The 20,412-nt window shown below is 46.4% G+C and overlaps 1 protein-coding gene across 1 annotated transcript in view; it reads left to right on the forward strand.

Moving 5' to 3' along the window:
• Positions 1-20,412, forward strand: part of LOC147737401 (uncharacterized) — a gene marked incomplete at its 5' end in the record, with an annotated part of 249,200 nt that overhangs the window by 100,380 nt on the left and 128,408 nt on the right. The gene's annotated exons all lie outside the window — the stretch shown is intronic.

A 20,412-nucleotide genomic window follows, 5' to 3' on the forward strand; every position in this document is an offset into this window, starting at 1 on the left:
CGGAATCGGACTCTGGAATCGAGAGGGCCTCTTCTTCTACGGAGGACGCTTCTATCTCTTCTTGGTCAGATTCTTCTGCAAAGATATCCAGAGTGTGTTGAATGCTTTGACGCTTCCGCTCTCGTCATCGAGTCTGATGATCGGGTAGAGTCCTCTTGGACCGAAACGACTTACAAGCGTCGCAGTCTTCCGCCTTGTGCTCTGGAGAGAGGCGCAAGTTACAAACTTGATGTAGGTCGGTGCGAGGGTACTTGGCGTGCCACCCAGGACAGAAATGGAATCCATTTCATTTGCAGATGGCTGGCCCTATGCAGCAAGGCCCGATGATTGCCCACAAGGTTTTCTATCGAAAATGGAGAGTTTGTCGATCGATTTGAAACGCAGAGAACAGGGAAACGCGTACCTAATCAATACCGTTGAGGGTAAAGTGGACTGCACACTGAGAGGAACCCGAAGAGCGGCTTCAGAGCGCAGCAATACACATCTGAACCAGTTTGGGGTAAAAAACAACAATGGAGTCGATGCCCATGCGCACTATCACCGAAAGGAGGAGTCACCTTACCTCGCGACTGGAAAGACTTCTTCGAAGAAAAACAATTTGCAAACATCCGGACCCAACACAAGATGGCAGGAGTGTTCAAAGCATGTGCATCTACAGCATACATGCCTCGAACAGAGGATTAATGGCCCCAAATCTCTGCCGTGGTATCTGGTCATGTTGTGGCTGAGTGTGCCATGTGATGTGGCAGGCTATAGTGCTTGGTGTGATTTGGTAATTTTTGACAAGGTGGAGTGCTGAATGGTTAGGCAATTTTTGATTTTCTTTGTTTTTTGGGATCGTGTGAAATAGTGCGGTACCTACCGTATGATGTAAATAAATTACATTGCTAATATACCATAAGGATGTGGGGTGAGTGTTATTAGGGCAGAAGCCTTGCTGATTATATGCAGAATAACAGGTCTGGGAGGTCACTACTTACTAGAGCAGGTTAGCAGCTGCACAGGCCTTGGCATTTACCCTATTGAGGATAATATGTGACGGGCACTGGTGACTGGAATGGCTAGCAACAACGCTGGCCTCTGGTATTCATTACAGGCAGGGTAACAATACATGTCAATATTGACTGGATCTGGTTGACAGTAGAGTTAACCTCTGGTTTTGAATATTTGCAGGATTTAAGGTGCAGGGGTCACTACTGACTTGAGTTACCTAGCTAGATAATAGCTCTCAGGGGGGCAATACTGACTGAAGTTGGTTAGTATGATCACTAGTCCCAAGGTGCTACTAATGACTCAAGTTGGCTAGAATGATAACAGGTCCCAGATGCCAGTACTAACAGGAGCTGGCTAGTAGGCTTACATACAGGCCCAAGGGGCTACTACTGACTGGAGCTGGCTAATATAATAACAGACCCAAGGGTGGTGGGGTGCGAGTGGCACCAGAGACTGGAGTTGGCTAGAAGCATTGACGACCTTGGGTACTGATTAAATGCAGGATTCCAAGTCACAGGAGGCGCGGCTGAATATGGCTGGCTAACAGCAGTGGTGGCCACTGGGAAGAAGGAATGGAGAAAGCATAACTGGATATACTGGTTTCTTTAATACCGATAATTGGTTACCCATGAATGCCATAACGTGCATTGATATATTACATCACCAAATTACAATATTCTTATATTAATTTGATGTCTCTGTTCGCCTTAATATGCCTGCAAAGTTACATGATTCTATTAGGGCCCAGAACCATCTTATTTAGTGATGTCCATCTGCACACTTTCCTGTATCTTGTAGTAAATTGAATATTGACAAACAGAAGTGTTATTTCCAGAAACAGTGAATTCTGCAGCTTTTCTGTGTATCTTTTATCCGCACCTCACAGACTCCTCACATTCCTCTCGAGAGAAGATCCTGCCTCCTACTCATTAGTGTTGTTTCACTAACTGTTTCTATCATGTGTTCATGTTTCATTGACTTGTATTAGGAGAAAAGTGTATAAAAATACATTGTGTAGCATTAGCATTATATACTCCAACTTGCTTTAGGGTGGATGCTCTCGTCCATTGCAAAGACAATTGTCACTTGTTAGTTTGCTTGGCCTTTTGCTATTTTTGCATTAAATGTATGATAGATGTGTTGGCCTCCCGGTGTGTAGTGTTTTATTTTATATAGCACAAAAGATGCTGAGGAAAATGACAGTCCAGTATACACATTCTTCATATAAATCAACTCACAGTATACTGTTCTGGAGGTTCAGTCCCACAGACATTATCTTTAACTGAACGCAGACTAGGAAGCATGTGCTTTTCAAACCAGTTGCCCTCTGATGCGGCATCCTTGCTAATGGATAAGTCAGTATCTCCTGCATTTTAGGAGGGTTACCGTATCTAGTGCACTCTGTTAGGCAGCGCTCACCTGTTGCTCACCAGATGTTAATAGGCACATTTTCACCTATGCCCGGTGCAGGGCTTTGAGTTACAGAGATACTCATGCTGTGGAGAAGATTAGGTCTCATTTACCCATTTTCCCATATTTGGTCCTGATGAAATGCCAACAGATTGCTCCATGACTACACAGGGCATGAAAAAAGTATAGACCCCAGCTTACGAGCAGGTCCATAGATGATAGACACTTTCACACAGTGATAGGGGCCATTAGTGCCTCAATTTCTCTGCCACCGTTTTTAATCTCAACATGGACGAGGAAGATCACATTAACTATATTGCGGAAACTGGTCGATAGTTGATCTTATATTCAGACTTCACAAATCTTACATCTTATGACACAAACATCCTGTGTCCTACTATGCTCATCCGGCGTACTTAATAAAAGATCTCCGACAAAGTGCCCTCTTGTGGTGCCTGCCAGGCATTGTAGCGCTGGCCTGGTGAGGAGTATAGCCCAATGATGAAGCATGTCACCTTCAGGTGAGTGAACGCAACTTGTCTTAAGAGCACATGCTTCCTAGGGTGTCTGCGTTCAGTTATAGATTGTCGTAATTTGACAAAGATCGGGTTAGCGTTAAGCTTTGCTACACATTACTCCCTTATCTTGACCATAGTTGTTAAACGCCATTTTGTATGTTACGGCGGCCATTTTAGAGAATGCGTCGCCTCGTGGTCAGCATGCCCTTTTGTCCGTCCTCTGTACCACTGACCACTTGAGTTTGCCCAGCAACAGGCTATTTTTAGTAATGGTCAAGCCCGCACATGCGCAGTTCTGATTGACCAGTCATCACTTAGGAATGTTCCGCCAAACTGACCAGTGGTGTTGTAGCCCCTCCCATGAGTTGGCTGTGTTCCAAAAATTGACCATATATGTACTTAAAACTCTGTAACCATGTACTGCCCATCTTTTAATGTTTGTAAAACTGTATAAAAGAAGGACTTACATCGATGTTCGGTGTGATACTTCTTGCATTGCCGAAGGGTGCTGTAGGAATGTACCACCACCCCATGGGGTCTTAATAAACTTGTCTTTTACATTTTCTAGTTTCCGTGCCAACAGTTCTTATGGTGTAGAGGGTATTCTGCGGAGTATGTAGGCCTGGAGAACCCAATACCACAAGATAATGACTCTGGGACTGAACCTCCGGAACAGTATACAGTGATTTGACTGTTTTATTTAACACATGTACATAGCAGATATTGGCGCTTGCTTGTTTCACAAAGATGATCCGATAGCTGCCTCGGAGCGCACTTCTTACAGACGAGTATGGGGTTATCATGTTGCTGCTACAAGGTCCTTACCTGTGCGAGTTATCGGGATAGATGCAGGGGGCTGACCCAAACCAGCCACACGTGGAGATCAATGACAAATACTGAAGAATTAACAGAGCTTCCAAGCTGGTGACCATTACTTAATTGACCTTGAAAATAAAAGACACGTTTTTAGTATTCTGGTAACTCATGACCATAAAAAACAAAGGTTATAAATTCAATATAGTGTCAAATACTTAAAAAATTGAACTGGATGCGCCGAATCGGATGTTGTCTCAGGACATGTGTGACACCTTCCACCACTATTGCTTATGGGACTCGTAGTTTTGTTTTTCTCATTAAAAGGATGGTCTCTAAGGTCCCAGTTTTCTAATCGATGTTGGTCAAAATCAGAGGCCTGACGGAGGATCAAGCATGACACTGCTCTGCTGAGCAGTGAGATGACTGACAGTTCCCCAGCCCTTCCATTCTTTGACCTACAGAAACTCGTCGGCCATTCATATTTTTTTGCAACGACAAAAACTATTATTGCAGCTTGTGTCACTGAAGAGACTTAAAACCCCTGGGAGAAAACGGAGGTGTCGATTTTTGGGGGTAATCAGGATATCTGGTCAAATGACTGGTGGCCACCCTCACTTGGGGATTGCCCGCCCCCCCCCTCCCCAGTTCGCTAGGTACCTAGGGGTGCTTATAGACACCACGCTTTCTTTTGAACGTCAGGTCAGCAGGTCTGTTTCCACCTGCTGTGGCATCATCAGGGTTCTAAGAAAGATTGCCCACTATCTTTCCCCCGATGCTCGGAAACAAGCCACTGTGGCATTAGTTTCCTCAAGACTGGACTATTGCAACGCCCTCTATGTGGGTATAAATAAGAGCTTTATTCATCATTTGTAAATGGTCCAGAATGCGGCGGCAAAGATGGTCCTTAATCTCCCCAGGCTTGCCTCGGCCTCGCTAGCCAGAAGAAACTTACACTGGCCTCCCATTCAGTCCAGGATCTCTTTTAAGATTATTTGTCTCGCCCATGGGGCTTTTCAGCATATGTACCTTGTTTCCCAATGCATTTTGGTATGTCTACCTTCTTCAGGGGTATAATGGAATAAACCAACAAAAAACTACATGTATCTTTTGCTATATATTCAATGGGAATTCAGTAAACCACAACTGCGATTGCTTGTAGTTAATTGCCATGCACATTAAAAATTGAATCAAATGGTAGAAAAAGGTGATTAATGACATGCTTCAACAACCAATGGTTCAAACGCTACGTGAATACCCGCGTGCTACCTTAACCCTGTGTGTGTATATATGAGCTGTCACCACGTTCCTAACTGACCTGTATCTTCCGTGCTGAGACCTGCCTGAAATGAAAATAACAAAATGATGCCTCAACAAACTTCATAAGCCATATACTGAGGTAATGTGGCATCGTCCAAAAGGACCTTAACCCCTCCTGTGCTCATGACGAGCTCAGCTCGGCATGAGCCACGGCGCTCCGGTCGCACCCGTTTAATGTAACGCTCAGCATGGCAGGGGAATCAGCCCAGCGTGCGAGCGTTCCAACGGGCATAACAGCTCCGCTCGCCATGACCCAACGGAGGGGTTAAGGTCCTTTTGGAAGATGCAAAAAGAGGTGGCAGTACGGAGGTACGGAGGAAGCGAGTTCCAAATTCTGGTCACACAGACATCGGTGCACGCAGGAAATCAAACTCAGAAACATATGGCGCCCGCTCCCTATATAATGCAACGCCCCCAGTCTGGGCATGTTTGCAGTTTTGACCCCGCCCTCAAATCCACTGACTCCGCCCCCATTTTTCCAAACCCCGCCCCCCCAGACCCCGCCCACCCCACATCCACAGGCCACACTCCCACAGCCCCCGCCCCTGGTAGAGGAGGAGCATTCACACCACAGGCCCCGCCCCCACGCGCCTGGGATTAACAACTGCGCATGCGCTCCAGGGTAGTACACCAATGCAGTTTAGAGACGGGGATTACTGTATGCAGCCAGGTTTAGAGTAGTCAGTCTCACGCGGCGTATAAGTGCGCATGCGCGGTAAACAGACACTGCCTCCCGCAGCGGAGCACGGGTTAAAGCGGGTCTAAGAGTAACAAATGCGCATGCGCAACGTGTATAGTACCAATGGAGTTTGGAAACTGAGATTAGAGTGTCTCACCTCTCCTTGTTCACCGCTCAGTGGGGGCTGCAGGGCTGGGGGAGAGGTGGGGCACGCTGGGGACCCAGCTGCCAGTGAGGAGTGTGTCCCGGTGTGTTACTGCCCCCGAGTGACGCGCGCGCTCACGCCGCTGCACGAGCTGCCATCGCGCACGAAAAAAAACATGGCGTCACACAGCTGCGCACGCGCAGCACAGCGCGACACGGCTGCGCATGTGCGGAGCGAAGACATCTAGGACCTTGCACGGAGTGCAGCCTGTGAACTGCCCTGGACAGAGGCCGCTCAGCCTCACTGCGCCTGCGCAGAGGAGAGACACCCCCCCCTAGGGGAGCAGAACTGGGAGACTTTGCACTAAAATACAGCTCACCCTGTGCTGTGCGCGAGGCGCCTCGTGCTCCGCGGCGGGAGGCAGCTGTTGTATCTCATTCATCGTGTCCCCGCGCGGACACTGGTATTCTTGTCCCTGCGAGGACCCCGTCCCCCATGTCCTGGCCCTGAGCTTTCGTCCTTTCCTGCGCTCCGTGCTGCCGGAGCCTGTGCTGTGAATCTTTCTTGCACGATTTCTTGAGTGGGATTGTGGTGACAGCGGAGTCTATCCCCAGCGCATGCGCAGTTGATTCAAAGACCTCTTTAACCCGTGCTGTGGGAAGCAGTATCTGTCCCCAGCGCATGCGCAGTTGATTCAAAGACCTCTAACCCGTGCTGTGGGAAGCAGTATCTGTCCTCGGCGCATGCGCAGTTGATTCAAAGACCTCTAACCCGTGCTGTGGGAAGCATTATCTGTCCCCAGCGCATGCGCAGTTGATTCAAAGACCTCTAACCCGTGCTGTGGGAAGCAGTATCTGTCCTCGGCGCATGCGCAGTTGTCCATCTACGGTGTTCCCAAACCCGCGCTCATCGTTCAGTCCTGGGGTTACACAAAGGCCTCGGAAAGCTCAGCCCGACCCACAGCAGGGAGCACAGCGCCCACAGCAGGGAGCACAGCACCCGCAGCAGGGAGCACAGCGCCCACAGCAGGGAGCACAGCACCCGCAGCAGGGAGCCCAGCGCCCGCAGCAGGGAGCCCAGCACCCCCAGCAGGGAGCACAGCGCCCACAGAACCCGCATGAAACCCCAGGTGAGGCCAAGAGAAACAAAGATTGTCTGCTGCTGGAGGGTCTCGAGCCTGCTGTCCGGGATTCATCTGTTGTTGTTGTTGCATCGATCGATGATTATTTGTATCCACAATGCTCATTGGCCCTCACTGCTGGAGTTGGGTCGCTCTTTTGAAGGCCTCAGCAAAAGTTGACATTTGTTTCGCCTGAAAAGTCTGATGAGAAGATCGACTTGAATTCCGTTTGTGGCTTTCGCCAGAGTAAAGGGGGGCAGCCCCATCAATCGAAAGTGAAAAAACACACTCCCAGGCAGCAGAGACTCATTGTACCTGGGCCTGGGCCTGCATAGCATCATCTGAAGAGGCTAAAACTCCCTCAAATATGTCTCAACCTCACTAGGGCCTCAGTGACCAAGCAGCGGCCAGCCGATGCCCATCAGGTAAACAAGCATTGGCATAGCCAGTAGGTCTCGCCTCTGGGACCTTATAAGTGTTTAGTTATCCAGCACAATATCCTTGGTGCAACAACATCAACTGCTGCATGGCTAAACACTTATAAGGTCCCAAAGGCAAGACCTATTGGCTATGCCAATGCTTGTTTTAATTGGTTCCTGTTTGTGCCTTTTAGAGATGCTACTTCTGTTTCGTCCTCGTGTCTAACTACTTCCGCCTTTTGTTGATCTAAGTCACAGGTACTCACAAACATTTTCCCGGGGGCCGCAAAGTTTGGTCTATGGTGTGACCGAGGGCCGCACTGATGCCAGCGGGGTGTAAAGTCAGGGTAGGGAAACAAAGCATGTATATCTAGTGGCTGCCTTTAAGAATGAAGGTGTTCCTAAAGTTAAAGGCCTAGTTACCTCCTTTTCCTAACTGCAATTAACCTTTAAATAAGTGTTTGCTGTATATGTACTTTTTTTTTTTCATGTTAGTACTTATGGTGCCCGCTGCACGGACGTGCAGCGGCACGCTGCTGGCGTGCCTAAGGCTAGCCAGTCTGCGTCCGGACACGGTCAAGGGCAAGGAACCATGCCGTATTCGTCCCAGAAAACGGTAAGCTCATCACATATGATAGAGCATTATTACTCTCATTGAGATACTCGGGTAGAACCCATTGTGTGTTGACTCTAGCGCCACAAAGCTTGATAGGGAAGAAGATGTCATGCCCTCTCTGCCAGACTAAGTTTAACTCAGAAAAGATTGAAGGGCCACAACTAGATAGGCCCACAAGGAATGAGATATGAGACTTCTTAACAGTAGATCCTTGCCAGCACACACCACAGAAATCATAATGCTAATAGAGAATGAAGAACTTGACATTCTCTTCGTTACTGAAACGTGGTTGAAAGACTGGTCCGACCCTGACATAATCCAATGACTAACCCCAGATTTCCTTATCCAAAGACAAGGTAGGGTGGGAAAAACAGGAGGCGGGGTAGCAATCATTTACAAAAACGACTATGAATGCATGATATCGTCCGTTGCCACCACCAACAGTGAAACTGTGCAATTCAGCCTAAAACATCGGCTAGTAACTCGTTTTCAGGCACACTGCTCTGTAGACCCCCAGGACCCCCCCCCCACTCCATTCCTAGTGGAATTTCCCAGCTTAATAGCAGACATGGTGGCCAGCAAGAGCTCCATTACATTATTGGGGGACTTTAACTTCCATCTGGATGAACCTGATAATACCACGGCAGTTAGATTAATTCATGACATGGAGGCCATGCAACTGAGACAACTGATAAACACAAGCACCCATGTAAAGGGTACCATACTGGATGCCATTTTTAGGTCTCGCATACGCAGTGCGCATGTGCTGCATAGGAGGACCTTTAACCGTTGCTCTGCTCTTTTTGGAAGCATATACTCATGCTTGTGGCGGCATCCGCTTTGCGGGAGCAAGCAAGGGCGCGCCACAATCATAAGTATGTGCTTCCAAAAAGAGCTGACTGCGCACACACGCACGCTGACAATCTAACGTGCCGCAAGTGCACGCATGCACTACTTGCATCTTCAAATAGCACGTGCTTTAACAAATCTCATCAAAGATCGCTTCTACCACTGATGCACGCACATCTACAGGGAGAATATTTGAATGTGCTTTACTTAAACAAAACCTGTTCATTCGACGATGGCTCCGTGGATGCGCAAGCATCAGCCAGAGCTCGCTTTGAGAACACTTTTGAATAGTTAACAAAATGCCACTTAAGGACAGCCACCGCAGATACGCATGCGTACATGAATATCTAGGACAACAACAAGCACCTGTAAAGAAAATAGTTTTTGCAAGCTTGTTTTATACTCAGACTTTTGAAGATGACTGTCGGGAGTTCAGGTATTGTTGCAAGATTTGCTCCTGCTTCCGAATTAACAACCAGAGTGGTCTCGTCCGTGGCAGAGATGCATTTTCAGAGTCTCAGAGTCCTTCAATTGAATCTCTTTATTAGTTTAAAATGAGCAATAAACAGTTAGTGTAGACTCGTACTAGGGTTCGCCTACAACACAAGTCAGAATAGAATAATATCATATCTCCTCAGAATTACAAACATTTATTTATTTATTTTATTTTATTTATTTATCAGATTTATAGTGCGCATGGCTGCCCCAGCAACGGGGCGTCCCAGCGCAGACCACAGACTCTCGGACAAGAACCAGATACGAAAAGCTTCAAGCCGGAAAGAGCCAGGTCTTTATGGCCTTACGGAATGCAAGATGATTCCGGATCACTCTGATGAACACAGGGAGTGAGTTCCAGAGTTGTGCGGCCAGGCTGCAAAAGGAACGGCCACCCGCTCTGGCTTTCCAGACACGCAGGGTGCACACCAGAGCTAAGGCGGCAGATCTTAAAGGATGTCGTGGCGCATAGAACTCTAGTAGCCTCGTCAGTCCCGCCGGTGCCTTAGGTGACAAGATCGTATCCTCCAAACAAAGCGCCTTGAATTGAATGCGCTTTTCTACCGGTAACCAGTGAAGTTTCTGAAGTACATGGGAAACCGAGCAAGTGTGCGGAAGGGCCAGCAGCATGTGAGCAGCTGCATTCTGTGCTCTTTGAAGACGCTTGACGCTAGCCTTGTTCGCGCCCAAGTATAGGCAGTTCCTGTAATACAGTCTAGACAAAATAATCGACTGAAGGAGCACCAGTGATTAAAGCCTTCATGGAAGGATTAAAAAGGGTTATACCGCCAAGTATTCCCCCTGCTCCAGAGTGGAACTTAAACATAGTCCTTACAAGGCTAATGGGCCCGCCTTTTAAAACCAATGCACAAATGTCAGTTACAATCCCTATCATGGAAAGTTGCTTTCCTCATAACGATAACCTCACTAAGGAGAGTTGATGAACTTCAGGCATTACCTATACAAGAGCCTTTCTTTCAACTTCACAAAGACAGAGGGGTTCTACGTACCAATCCTACATTTCTCCTTGAAGGAGTTTCTGCTTAGTGGTAATTCTTGTGCGAAATCAAATTAAAATAATATAACATTAGCATTTTCATTATGTATTGAACCATCCTAATTCTTGTATAGAATTTATGTGCTGCAATGATAATAGAAGCAGATAAAAGTAATTAGCAAAATAAGCACATTGAACAAAATCAATAGTTCCACCATCTTTCTAAAATAATGTACATATGCAAGCATAGAAGAACTGTATGTAGCGTTTGCCTACTTTGCTTTCCTGAGTGTGTGTCTGTGTGTGTCTGTTGGTCTCTGTGTGTCCGTCTTCCATTCCCTGTAGGGAAAGTATGTAGCTCCCCGTTGTAGAAGAGTCGGTCAAGAGGGAGCACACTGCATTGAATAATTTCTTGGTATGCACTTTTTATTAGTATTACAGGAAATCACAATGATTGATTGTCTCTTTTGTATTCTTCTTTCCCACAGGTTCTTCCACTTCAGTCCCTTAGGTGAGCCTCGGCGGCGGTCGTCTCTCGGACAGAAGGAAAAGACTCAGGTAAGTGTTTTTGCTTTATGGTTCAATCAAGGGAGGATGTCAGGGATAAATAATTGCTATGCATATATGTGAAGGGAGGGGGTTGGAGCAACCAAAAGAAGAAGAGTAGCAGATGATTTCTGCTCTTGTCTTTCTTTTACGTCTCCCTTATTTCCTTTTTCCTGGGTCCCTTTCACCCCTCAGCCTCCTCTCACATCCCTCTTTGACTCAGCCCCCTTTCAAAAGCCTGTAGACGCCCACGCACCTGGAAGAGCCACGTCCCTCCGGGGCCGTGGCGTGGTGACTCTGCGTCCTCAGTTAGGTCTGGTCTCCATCTGTTTCGGCTTTCCCTCCTCCGCCAGGTTCGGGTGTTCCACTCGCCGACAAGCTGTTACCTCCCCTGGGCTCCGGTTTTCTCTTTCGGAAGGCTGTTAGGTCTTCTCTGTCTTTCCGGTCTTCCCCCGCTGGTTTCTCCGCCTTGCGTTCCTGAGTGGTATTTGGAGTGTATGTTGCATTGAGTGCAGTGTAATTCTGTGGCATGTAATTATGTAGCACTGAGTGGTATTTGGAGTGTACGTTATGTTGAGCGCAGTGTAATTATGTAGCATATAATTATGTGGCACTGAGTGGTATTTGGAGTGTATGTTGCATTGAGTGCAGTGTAATTATGTGTCATGTAATTATGTGGCACTAAGTGGTATTTGGAGTGTATGTTGCATTGAGTGCAGTGTAATTATGTGTCATGTAATTATGTGGCACTAAGTGGTATTTGGAGTGTATGTTGTGTTGAGCACAGTGTAATTATGTAGCATATAATTATCTGGCACTGAGTGGTGTTTGGAGTGTATGTTGCATTGAGTGCAGTGTAATTATGTGGCATGTAATTATGTGGCACTGAGTGGTATTTGGAGTATATGTTGCATTGAGTGCAGTGTAATTATGTAGCCTATAATTATGTGGCACTGAGTGGTATTATGAGGAGTGTATGTTGTATTTATTAGAGTGTAATTGTGTGGTGTGTAATTATGTGGTACTGAGTGGTATTGTTTGGAGTGTATGTTGCATTGTAATTATGTAGCATATAATTATGTGGCACTGAGTGGTATTGTGTGGAGTGTGTGTTGCATTCATTAGAGTGTAATTATGTGGCATGTAATTATGTGTCACTGAGTGGTATTTGGAGTATATGTTGCATTGAGTGCAGTGTAATTATGTGGCATGTAATTATGTGGCACTGAGAGGTAATTGGAGTGTATGTTGCATTGAGTGCGTATAATTATGTGGTATTTGGAGTGTATGTTGCATTGAGTAGAGTGTAATTCTGTTGCGTGTAATTATGTGGTACTGAGTGGTATTATGAGGAGTGTATGTTGTATTCAGTAGATTGTAATTGTGTGGCGTGTAATTATGTGGCACTGATGTGATTGTTTGTAGTGTATTTTGCATTGAGTGCAGTGTAATTATGTAGCGTATAATTATGTGGCACAGAGTGGTATTGTGTGGAGTGTGTGTTGCATTCAGTAGAGTGTAATTATGTGGTATTTGGAGTGTATGTTGCATTGAGTGCAGTGTAATTATGTTGCATATAACTGTGGTAATGAGTGGTATTTGGAGTGTATGTTGCATTGGGTGCAGTGTAATTATGTGGTGTGTAATTATGTGGCACTGAGTGGTATTTGGAGTGTATGTTGCATTGAGTGCAGTGTAATTATGTGACACTGAGTGGTATTTGGAGTGTATGTTGCATTGAGTGCAGTGTAATTATGTGGCGTGTAATTATGTGGCACTGAGTGGTATATGGAGTGTATGTTACGTTGAGCGCAGTGTAATTATGTAGCATACAATTATGTGGCACTGAGTGGTATTGTCTGGAGTGTATGTTGTATTTAGTAGAGTGTAATTAGAATGTTTTTATGTGGCACTGAGTGGTATATGGAGTGTATGTTGCATTGAGTGCAGTGTAATTATGTGGCATGTAATTATATGGCAATCAGTGATATTTGGAGTGTAAGTTGCATTGAGTGCAATATAATTATGTGGCGTGTAATTGTGTGGCACTGACTGGTATTTGGAGTGTGTGTTGCATTGAGGGTGCAGAGTGTGTGAGGGTGCAGAGTGTGAGGGTGTAGTGTGTGTGGCTTAAAGTAGTGTGAGGGCGCAATGTGCGTGGCCTAAAGTAGTGTGAGGGCACAATGTGCGTGGCCTAAAGTAGTGTGAGGGTGCAGTGTGTGTGGCCTAAAGTAGTGTGAGGGTGCAGTGTGTGTGGCCTAAAGTAGTATGAGAATTCAGAAAAGGGGGTGGTGATGAACAGAGTGCCTGAATTAAGCAGACCACTCTTACCCTGTCCAAAGATCAGGGCTTGATCCATCACCGTTATTTATCTCACTGCACCATCCCAGCTCAGAACCTGGCTATATGCAAATCAGTCTGTCCCTGGCCCAGTGCATCATGGGAACAGGGCAGACTAAACTACCAAGCCAATTCTTCACCAGAAAGGAGACAAGCTACCGGGGACCGTTTTCTGGCATATCAGCCGTCTTCGGCCCGGCTTGCTTGAATCCTGATCGTGCAGTGAGAAAGGGACTCATGTCTGAGTATACCCTGCCACACCTATAGTGGCCAAAAACGAGAGCTTGTTTCCTTCCCAGTGTAAGAATTGGCTTTTGTAGTTTGGTTTGCCCTGTTCCCATCATGCACTGGGACAGGAACAGACTAATTTGCATACAGCCAGGTTCTGAAACTGGGATGGTGCAGTGAGCTAAAAAACGGTGTTGGATCTAGCCCTGATCTCTTGACTGGGTGAGAGCTTTCTGCTTAATTCAGAGACTCTGTCCCTCACCACCCCTTGTTGTAAATATAAAGTAGTATGAGGGCGCAGTGCGTGTGGCCTAAAGTAGTGTGAGGGCACAGTGCGCGTGGCCTAAAGTAGTGTGAGGGCGCAGTGTGTGTGGCCTAAAGTAGGGCGAGTGTGCAGTGTGTGTGAGGGTTCAGTGTGTGTGAGGGTGCAGAGTGTGTGAAGGTGCAGAGTGTGAGGGTGCAGAGTGTGTGAGGGTGCAGTGTGTGGGAGCAGTGTGTGTGACCTAAAGAAGTGTGAGGGCGCAGTGTGTGTGGCCTAAAGTACTGTGAGGGTGCAGTGTGTGTGGCCTAAAGTACTGTGAGGGCGCAGTGTGCGTGGCCTAAAGTAGTGTGAGGGCGCAGTGTGTGTGGATTAACGTAGTGTGAGGGCGCAGTGTGTGTGGCCTAAAGTAGTGTGAGGGTGCAGTGTGTGAGGACGCAGTGTGTGTGGCCTAAAGTAGTGTGAGGGCTCAGTGTGTCTGGCCTAAAGTAGTGTGAGTGCGCAGTGTGTGAGTGCGCAGTGTGTGTGGACTAAATTAGTGTGAGGGCGCAGTGTGTGTGGCCTAAAGTAGTGTGAGGGCGCAGTGTGCGTGGCCTAAAGTAGTGTGAGGGCTCAGTGTGTCTGGCCTAAAGTTGTGTGAGTGCTTAGTGTGTGAGTGCTTAGTGTTTGAGGGCGCAGTGTGTGATTGCGCAGTGTGTGAATGCGCAATATGTGTGGCCTAAAGTAGTGTGAGAGCACAGTCTGTGAGTGTGCGAGTGCGCAGTATGAGAGTGTGCAGTGTGTGAGTGCGCAGTGTATCTAAGTGTCAGTATAATGTACATGGTGCTCATGTAAATCACTCCAGTGCCTTCAGTTACACGAGTGAGGGCGCAGGACATGGCTGAAGCAGGGGGCTGAGTAAAACAGAGCACGGAAAAGGAGGTGGTGGGTTTAAAAAAAAAACATGGTGGCAAGGAGGTCAGGGGCTAATGGGTTAACACAACAAATCCATGCCTAAGGTAGAGCTGCTAGGCATTGCCTCTGGTCAAAAGCAGCTGGGGTGTTGTGTGTAAACAACAAGCTCTAGCATTGCGTGGAGGGGAGCGGATTCCTTTGAAGTGTAAACCAGCATGAGTGCAGAGAGAGGCTCACACGCTGCCAAATGGTCTGCAATGTGCATGCGCTCGCACACATGCATTGTAGGCAATCTGCCTAGAAAAGCCTTTGGGTGCATTTTTTAAAGCCCCTACATTATATCTTGCCAACAAGCATTGCTAAAGCAATGCCTTACACGAGACCTAAAAACCACCTGAGGACGCTGGGGTTATTCCCTTTGTTACGACTCATCCACAAGAGGGGGACGTGATCAGTATACAGGACAAAAGGAGACCTCTCCAGATAATAGTGTAACTTCTCTACAGCCCATTTTATAGCTAGGCACTCTTTCTCAACCTTAGAATATTTCTTCTCCCTTGGAAATAATTTACGGCTGATAAAGAGGACTGGGCGCTCATGGCCTTCGTTTGCTTGTTAGGAAAGAACACCCCCCAGACCTACTTCCGAGGCATCTGTTTGTAGGATAAAGGGTTCCCTGAAGTTGGGTAAAATAAGGATAGGGCTGGACGTTAAGGCTCGCTTGAGCTCGTGGAATGCCTTTCTGGCCGCATGTGGGGGATTTACCAGGTCTTTGATCTTTTTCTCTTTCTTCAATAGGTCGGTTAGTGATACTGCTATTTCAGAATAATTAGATATAAACCGGCGGTGGTAGCCTAGTAAGCCATAAAAGGGATCTAATGCCTTTTTTGGTGGTAGGGAAGGGGGTGTCTAAGACTGTTCTCACTTTCTCTTGTTGGAGAGCGATAGCCCATCCCCCAATAGATAGCCCAAATATTTGACTTTGGTGAAGCCTATCCTGGACTTTTTGGAGTTCACGTGGAGCCCTTCAGTCCTAAGTGCTTGGAATACCTTCCCACAATGGACGAGATGTTGTTCCCAGTTAGGGCTAAATATTATGATATCGTCTATGTAGGCTAAGGAGTACTCTTGCTGTTGGGAAAGAACTTTGTTCAAAAGTCTTTGGAATATTGCTGGTGCTCCATGTAACCAAAAAGGCAGTACAGTTAACTTGTATAACCCATGAGGGGTGCTAAAGGCGTTTTTTTCTTGGTCTTCCTGTTTAAGTGGTACCTGCCAATAGCCTTTTGTAAGATCGACTGCGGTTATATATCGGGCTTCGCCTAATTTCTCGATTAGCTCATCAACTCTTGGTAATGGGTATGAGTCAAATTTCGAGATGGCATTGACTGCTTGGAAGTCTATACAAAATCGTATGGAACCATCGGGTTTCTGAACTATGACCATGGGGGAGGACCAGTTGCTGCTGGAAGGTTTTATGACTCCTAGTTGTAACATGCTCTCGTTTTCGGCAGCAACTGCGTACCGCCTACCGGCTGGTTTTCTGTAGGGGTGTTGTTTTATTACTTAGTTTGGTGGGGTAACAATAGCATTTATTTATTTATTTATTTATTTTGAAAGTTTTATATAGCGCGAACAAGATCTTTGCAGATAACAGAGTGCTTTACAAACTGGCAAGGGATAAGTGAGTGGTAGGGTGGGTACACGAGGGAGCATAGTTGGGAAGGTAGGTCATCAATGCAAGTAGTACAAATAAGAGGGAGCATGGACAATCAGGTAGGTCGATAATACAAGTAATGCACATGTGCAAAGGGATCAAACAAGTAGTACAAATCAACGCCGAGTCTTAAAAGATCAAACGTAGTAGTTCAAGTGTATTTATCCATGAGGATAGCTTTTACTTCTTTCTTAAAAAGAAGAGTGGAGGAGATGAGCCTGGTTTCAGGAGGGAGTGAGTTTCAGATCCTAGGCGCCATACCGGAGAAGGAGCGTTTGTAACTTTTTTCCTTCCGGAATCTTCGAGGCTTCAGCAGAAGATTGTTTGTGCTTCTGGTGGTTCTGGAGCCGCCGGAAATTGTCAGCTTCTGAGTGAGGTAGCAGGGTGAGTTCAGGTGTATAGCCTTGTGCGTCATGCAGGCAATTTTCAGATGTATTCTGGCTTCAAAAGGCAGCCAGTTCAGGGATTTAAAGTCAGGGGAGATATGTGAGTGTTTTTTTGGATCCGGTGATGAGTCTCGCTGCCGCTTTTAGTGAAGCTCTTAGGGGTGCAGTTGTAGTTTATTTATTTATTTTAGGTTTTTGTAGAGCGCGTAGTAACCCGTGAGCATTCCAGTGTTATGCCTAAAGATTTTGCTGAATCCACGATGGTCGGTTGGACATTGAGTGCAGTTAGGTGTTTAAGCCAGGTTTGAGTGGTAGAGATTTTCGCAGGAGGTGATTATTGTGGTCATAGCGTTGAGATAGTGGTCAGTTAAGTGTTGAACGTCAGTAACGCCGGTAGGGGGGAGTAGGAGATTGTAGCTGTTAGGGGGTAAAGAGTTTGGATTGAGTTTCTTCAGGTCTCTTTTCCAAAGTTTGGGCTTGGAGGATTGGACCGGGTTAAGTTCAACTTTTTCATTGATGAAGAATGTGACAATATGGTGATCTGACCAGTCACAGGGTTGGATTGAATCAAGTTGAATAGTGCCTTCTTTGGAGATGATAAGGTCGAGGATAGAGCCTTTGTCATGGGTCGGGCTGTTGCAAATTTGGGTGAGGTCAGAAGCGTTAAGGACATTTTTGAGGCTATTTACCACTGCGTCACTGCAATCATTCCAGTGAAGATTGTAATCGTCAAGGAAAATTTGTGTGTTTTGCCGTCCTGAGTTGATTGAGATTGTGTCCATGAGTTGTTGGGAGAAGGTGAGGTTGTCCCCAGGTGGGTGGTAGATGATGTGTAGTGAACATACAGGTTTGTTTTCACTGATGACATCAAGGCAGATGTATTCACAGGAGGTAAGAGAGAGGGCGGTGACTTTATTAATTGCAAGGTTGCTCTTGTAGATGCATGCGATTCCTCCGCCTGTCTTGATGGACCTGTCAAGTCTAGTGATGCAGTAGTTGGGCGGGACTAGGATATCCATGATAGGAGTAGAAGATTCAGTTAACCATGTTTCAGTTAGGATGGCTAGGTCAAGGTTCAAAGTAGTGATGAGATCAGCGACCTCCGAGGAGTGTCTTTGGGCCGATCTACAGTTGAGAAGTGTACATTTAAGTCTGGGGGTGCAGAGGGAGGAGGAGGGATCTAGAGTGAGGGGGACTTTTGTGAGGTTGTTGGGGACGGAGCCTCTGTTGTTATGCGTGCATTTATTGCATTTATCCTACGCACACCAACGCCCTAAACACGCACTTGATGTTAGCTCAAAGTTTGGGCACATGTATAGAAATGGAGCATTACATGGGTGTGTCAGTAGGACGCCACTCCACTGACCATGATGCAAAGATCACATCAGGCTATTGATCCTTACAACAAGGTGCATTGCCACCACCGCTCTAGCTGTTAAACCCATGACAGTCCTCTGCCTTAAATAAGGGCACAATTGGTGTGACCCTCCAGGTCACAGGACCGGTCCAAGACCTCTCATAGTTCCTTGTTAGAATTTGCACAGTGCTGGAGTGGCAGAAAAATCTCATGTAATTGTTGTTTTTTTATAACTTTGTAGTGGATTTACCCCAGTAACGTCCAGTTACAAGTTTGACGCCATGGACTGGGCAGTTGCCACGAGGAACAGATACTTCTGCCTGTGAAACCACATGCCATTCACTATTTCATAGTGTTTTTCTGCTTTTATTTACCACTTTTTTTAAGCAGGTGGTAGATATATGCATGTGGTTGGTTGGGGGGAGATAGGTGAAGCAGGGGAGGGAAGGGGAAAGCATTTTCTAACAGAGGGAGTAAGGTAAATTTTATTTACATGATTAACAAAAATCTTACGATTACTGCATTCTTAAAGGAAACACACCAATTTAAATACAGACCAACGATTTTCAAAAAATCCAAATTAGTTTTCTTAAATAACATCAACACAATTTATAGACATTACATCAGACCGTCATCTTTCCATGACTTAATATCAATTGTGTCAATTAATATTTCTGTAATTTATGTGTGATGTCATAAAAATAGTCCTAAATGTTGTCCTTAATTATCTTAGACTTCCAGATTTCCTGTGGGCAACTCACAAGTATCCAACTTCTTTTTAACAAGTATTAAAAATGTAGTAAAATTGGCGTTCATTTTAATACCCGACAGTCTAAAAAAACTACCATGGCATGTCTGCAGGTACGAACAACTCTGCCAATGAAGCAGTTTTTCAAATATCGTTTTCTTTCCGCCATCATTACTACACATATACAACAAAATGCAAAATACTTTCGTCCCATAGGTTGCATGGGCTGCACATAGTCGGCTTAGATGTTCTCAACCAGGGCACTAAATGTTTTAAGCCAGGTAAGTTGCCGGATCGTGCTTTCATAAAGGTGTTTTTGGTTTGTAGAGACCATGGTATTTCTAAATATGGTTGGACCTTAAAACTTGTATATTCCTGGGCCAACATCCATGCGTGGGATCTCCTAATAAACAGTTCTTTGACTTTTAAAAGTGACATTTTTATTATTTTTTTTATTTTCAAAAACCTTTATTAAGGAATATCAATATGGCAGACACAATACACCGTGCAGAACCGCCGCGCGCGGTAGCAAGATAAATTACAATATAGACTTTGAGTTGCAATTGGGTTAAGTTTACAGCAATTCAGTAAAACCAGGAATGTTAAAGTCACAGAACCACAGTCCAGGGCTACAGCCTCCCAAGGGGAAGCACGCATAGAAGCACAATAACAGATGAAAGTCTAAAGCAGCAGGGGTGCAGATGGGGAGGTGGGAGCATTCACTAACCAACACAGGCGGCCGCCGCCGACCCAGGGCCGGCGGGGAGCACAGTAGAGGTAGCGCTGCTGGGGTGGGAGCGGGAAAGGAGATAGACGACCAGGGGGGCCCAAATGTCGACAGGTCGGGACATGGCAGGAATAAAAATCCCAAAACTCAGAGAGGAGTCTGGCATCGAGAGACATCCTCCAACCTACTCTCGACCCTAGGAGCAGGCCGCCGACGCCAACACATGGCCACCCTACTTCTGGCGAGGACCAAAAGCATCGAAATCAGTCAGCGGGAAGCATCAGGGCAAAACTTAACAAAGCCAAGAAGGCACAGGGGAGGGTCTGGGCGCACTGCAGTACCGGTGATGTCAGAGACGGTGGAGCACACCGCCTGTCAGAACTCAGAGACCTTGGGGCAGAGCCAAGCTAAATGGGCAAAGTCTGCGGCGGGAGCAGCGCAACACATACAAGTATCTCCAGGGGTGAGCCCAAACCAGTGGAGCAGCACTGGGGTGCGGTACAGTCTGTGCAAGTACTTGAAGTAGATCAGGCGGAGCCAGTGATTCGGGGACAACTTTTTGGTTTGATTACAGCAATACAACCAGTCGGCCTCCGAAATGTCAATTCCAAAGTCTGCGCGATTCGATGAGATGGGGGCAGACCACAAGGACAAAGCGTACAGTTTGGTGACTAACTTGTGCGGCGACGTGGAAGCATGAATGAAGTCCAGAGCCGGGAGAGTGGGCGGGGGCTGAGACAATGTGGTGTGCAGTTTCCGGCAAGTGGCACGTAACTGATAAAATAGTAGCGTGTCCTGCAACCCCGGAGACTCTGGAAGAGTGTAAAAGGAATTCT

This window comes from Lissotriton vulgaris, chromosome 1_1, assembly GCF_964263255.1.
Source record: "Lissotriton vulgaris chromosome 1_1, aLisVul1.2, whole genome shotgun sequence".
Classification (NCBI taxonomy): domain Eukaryota; kingdom Metazoa; phylum Chordata; class Amphibia; order Caudata; family Salamandridae; genus Lissotriton; species Lissotriton vulgaris.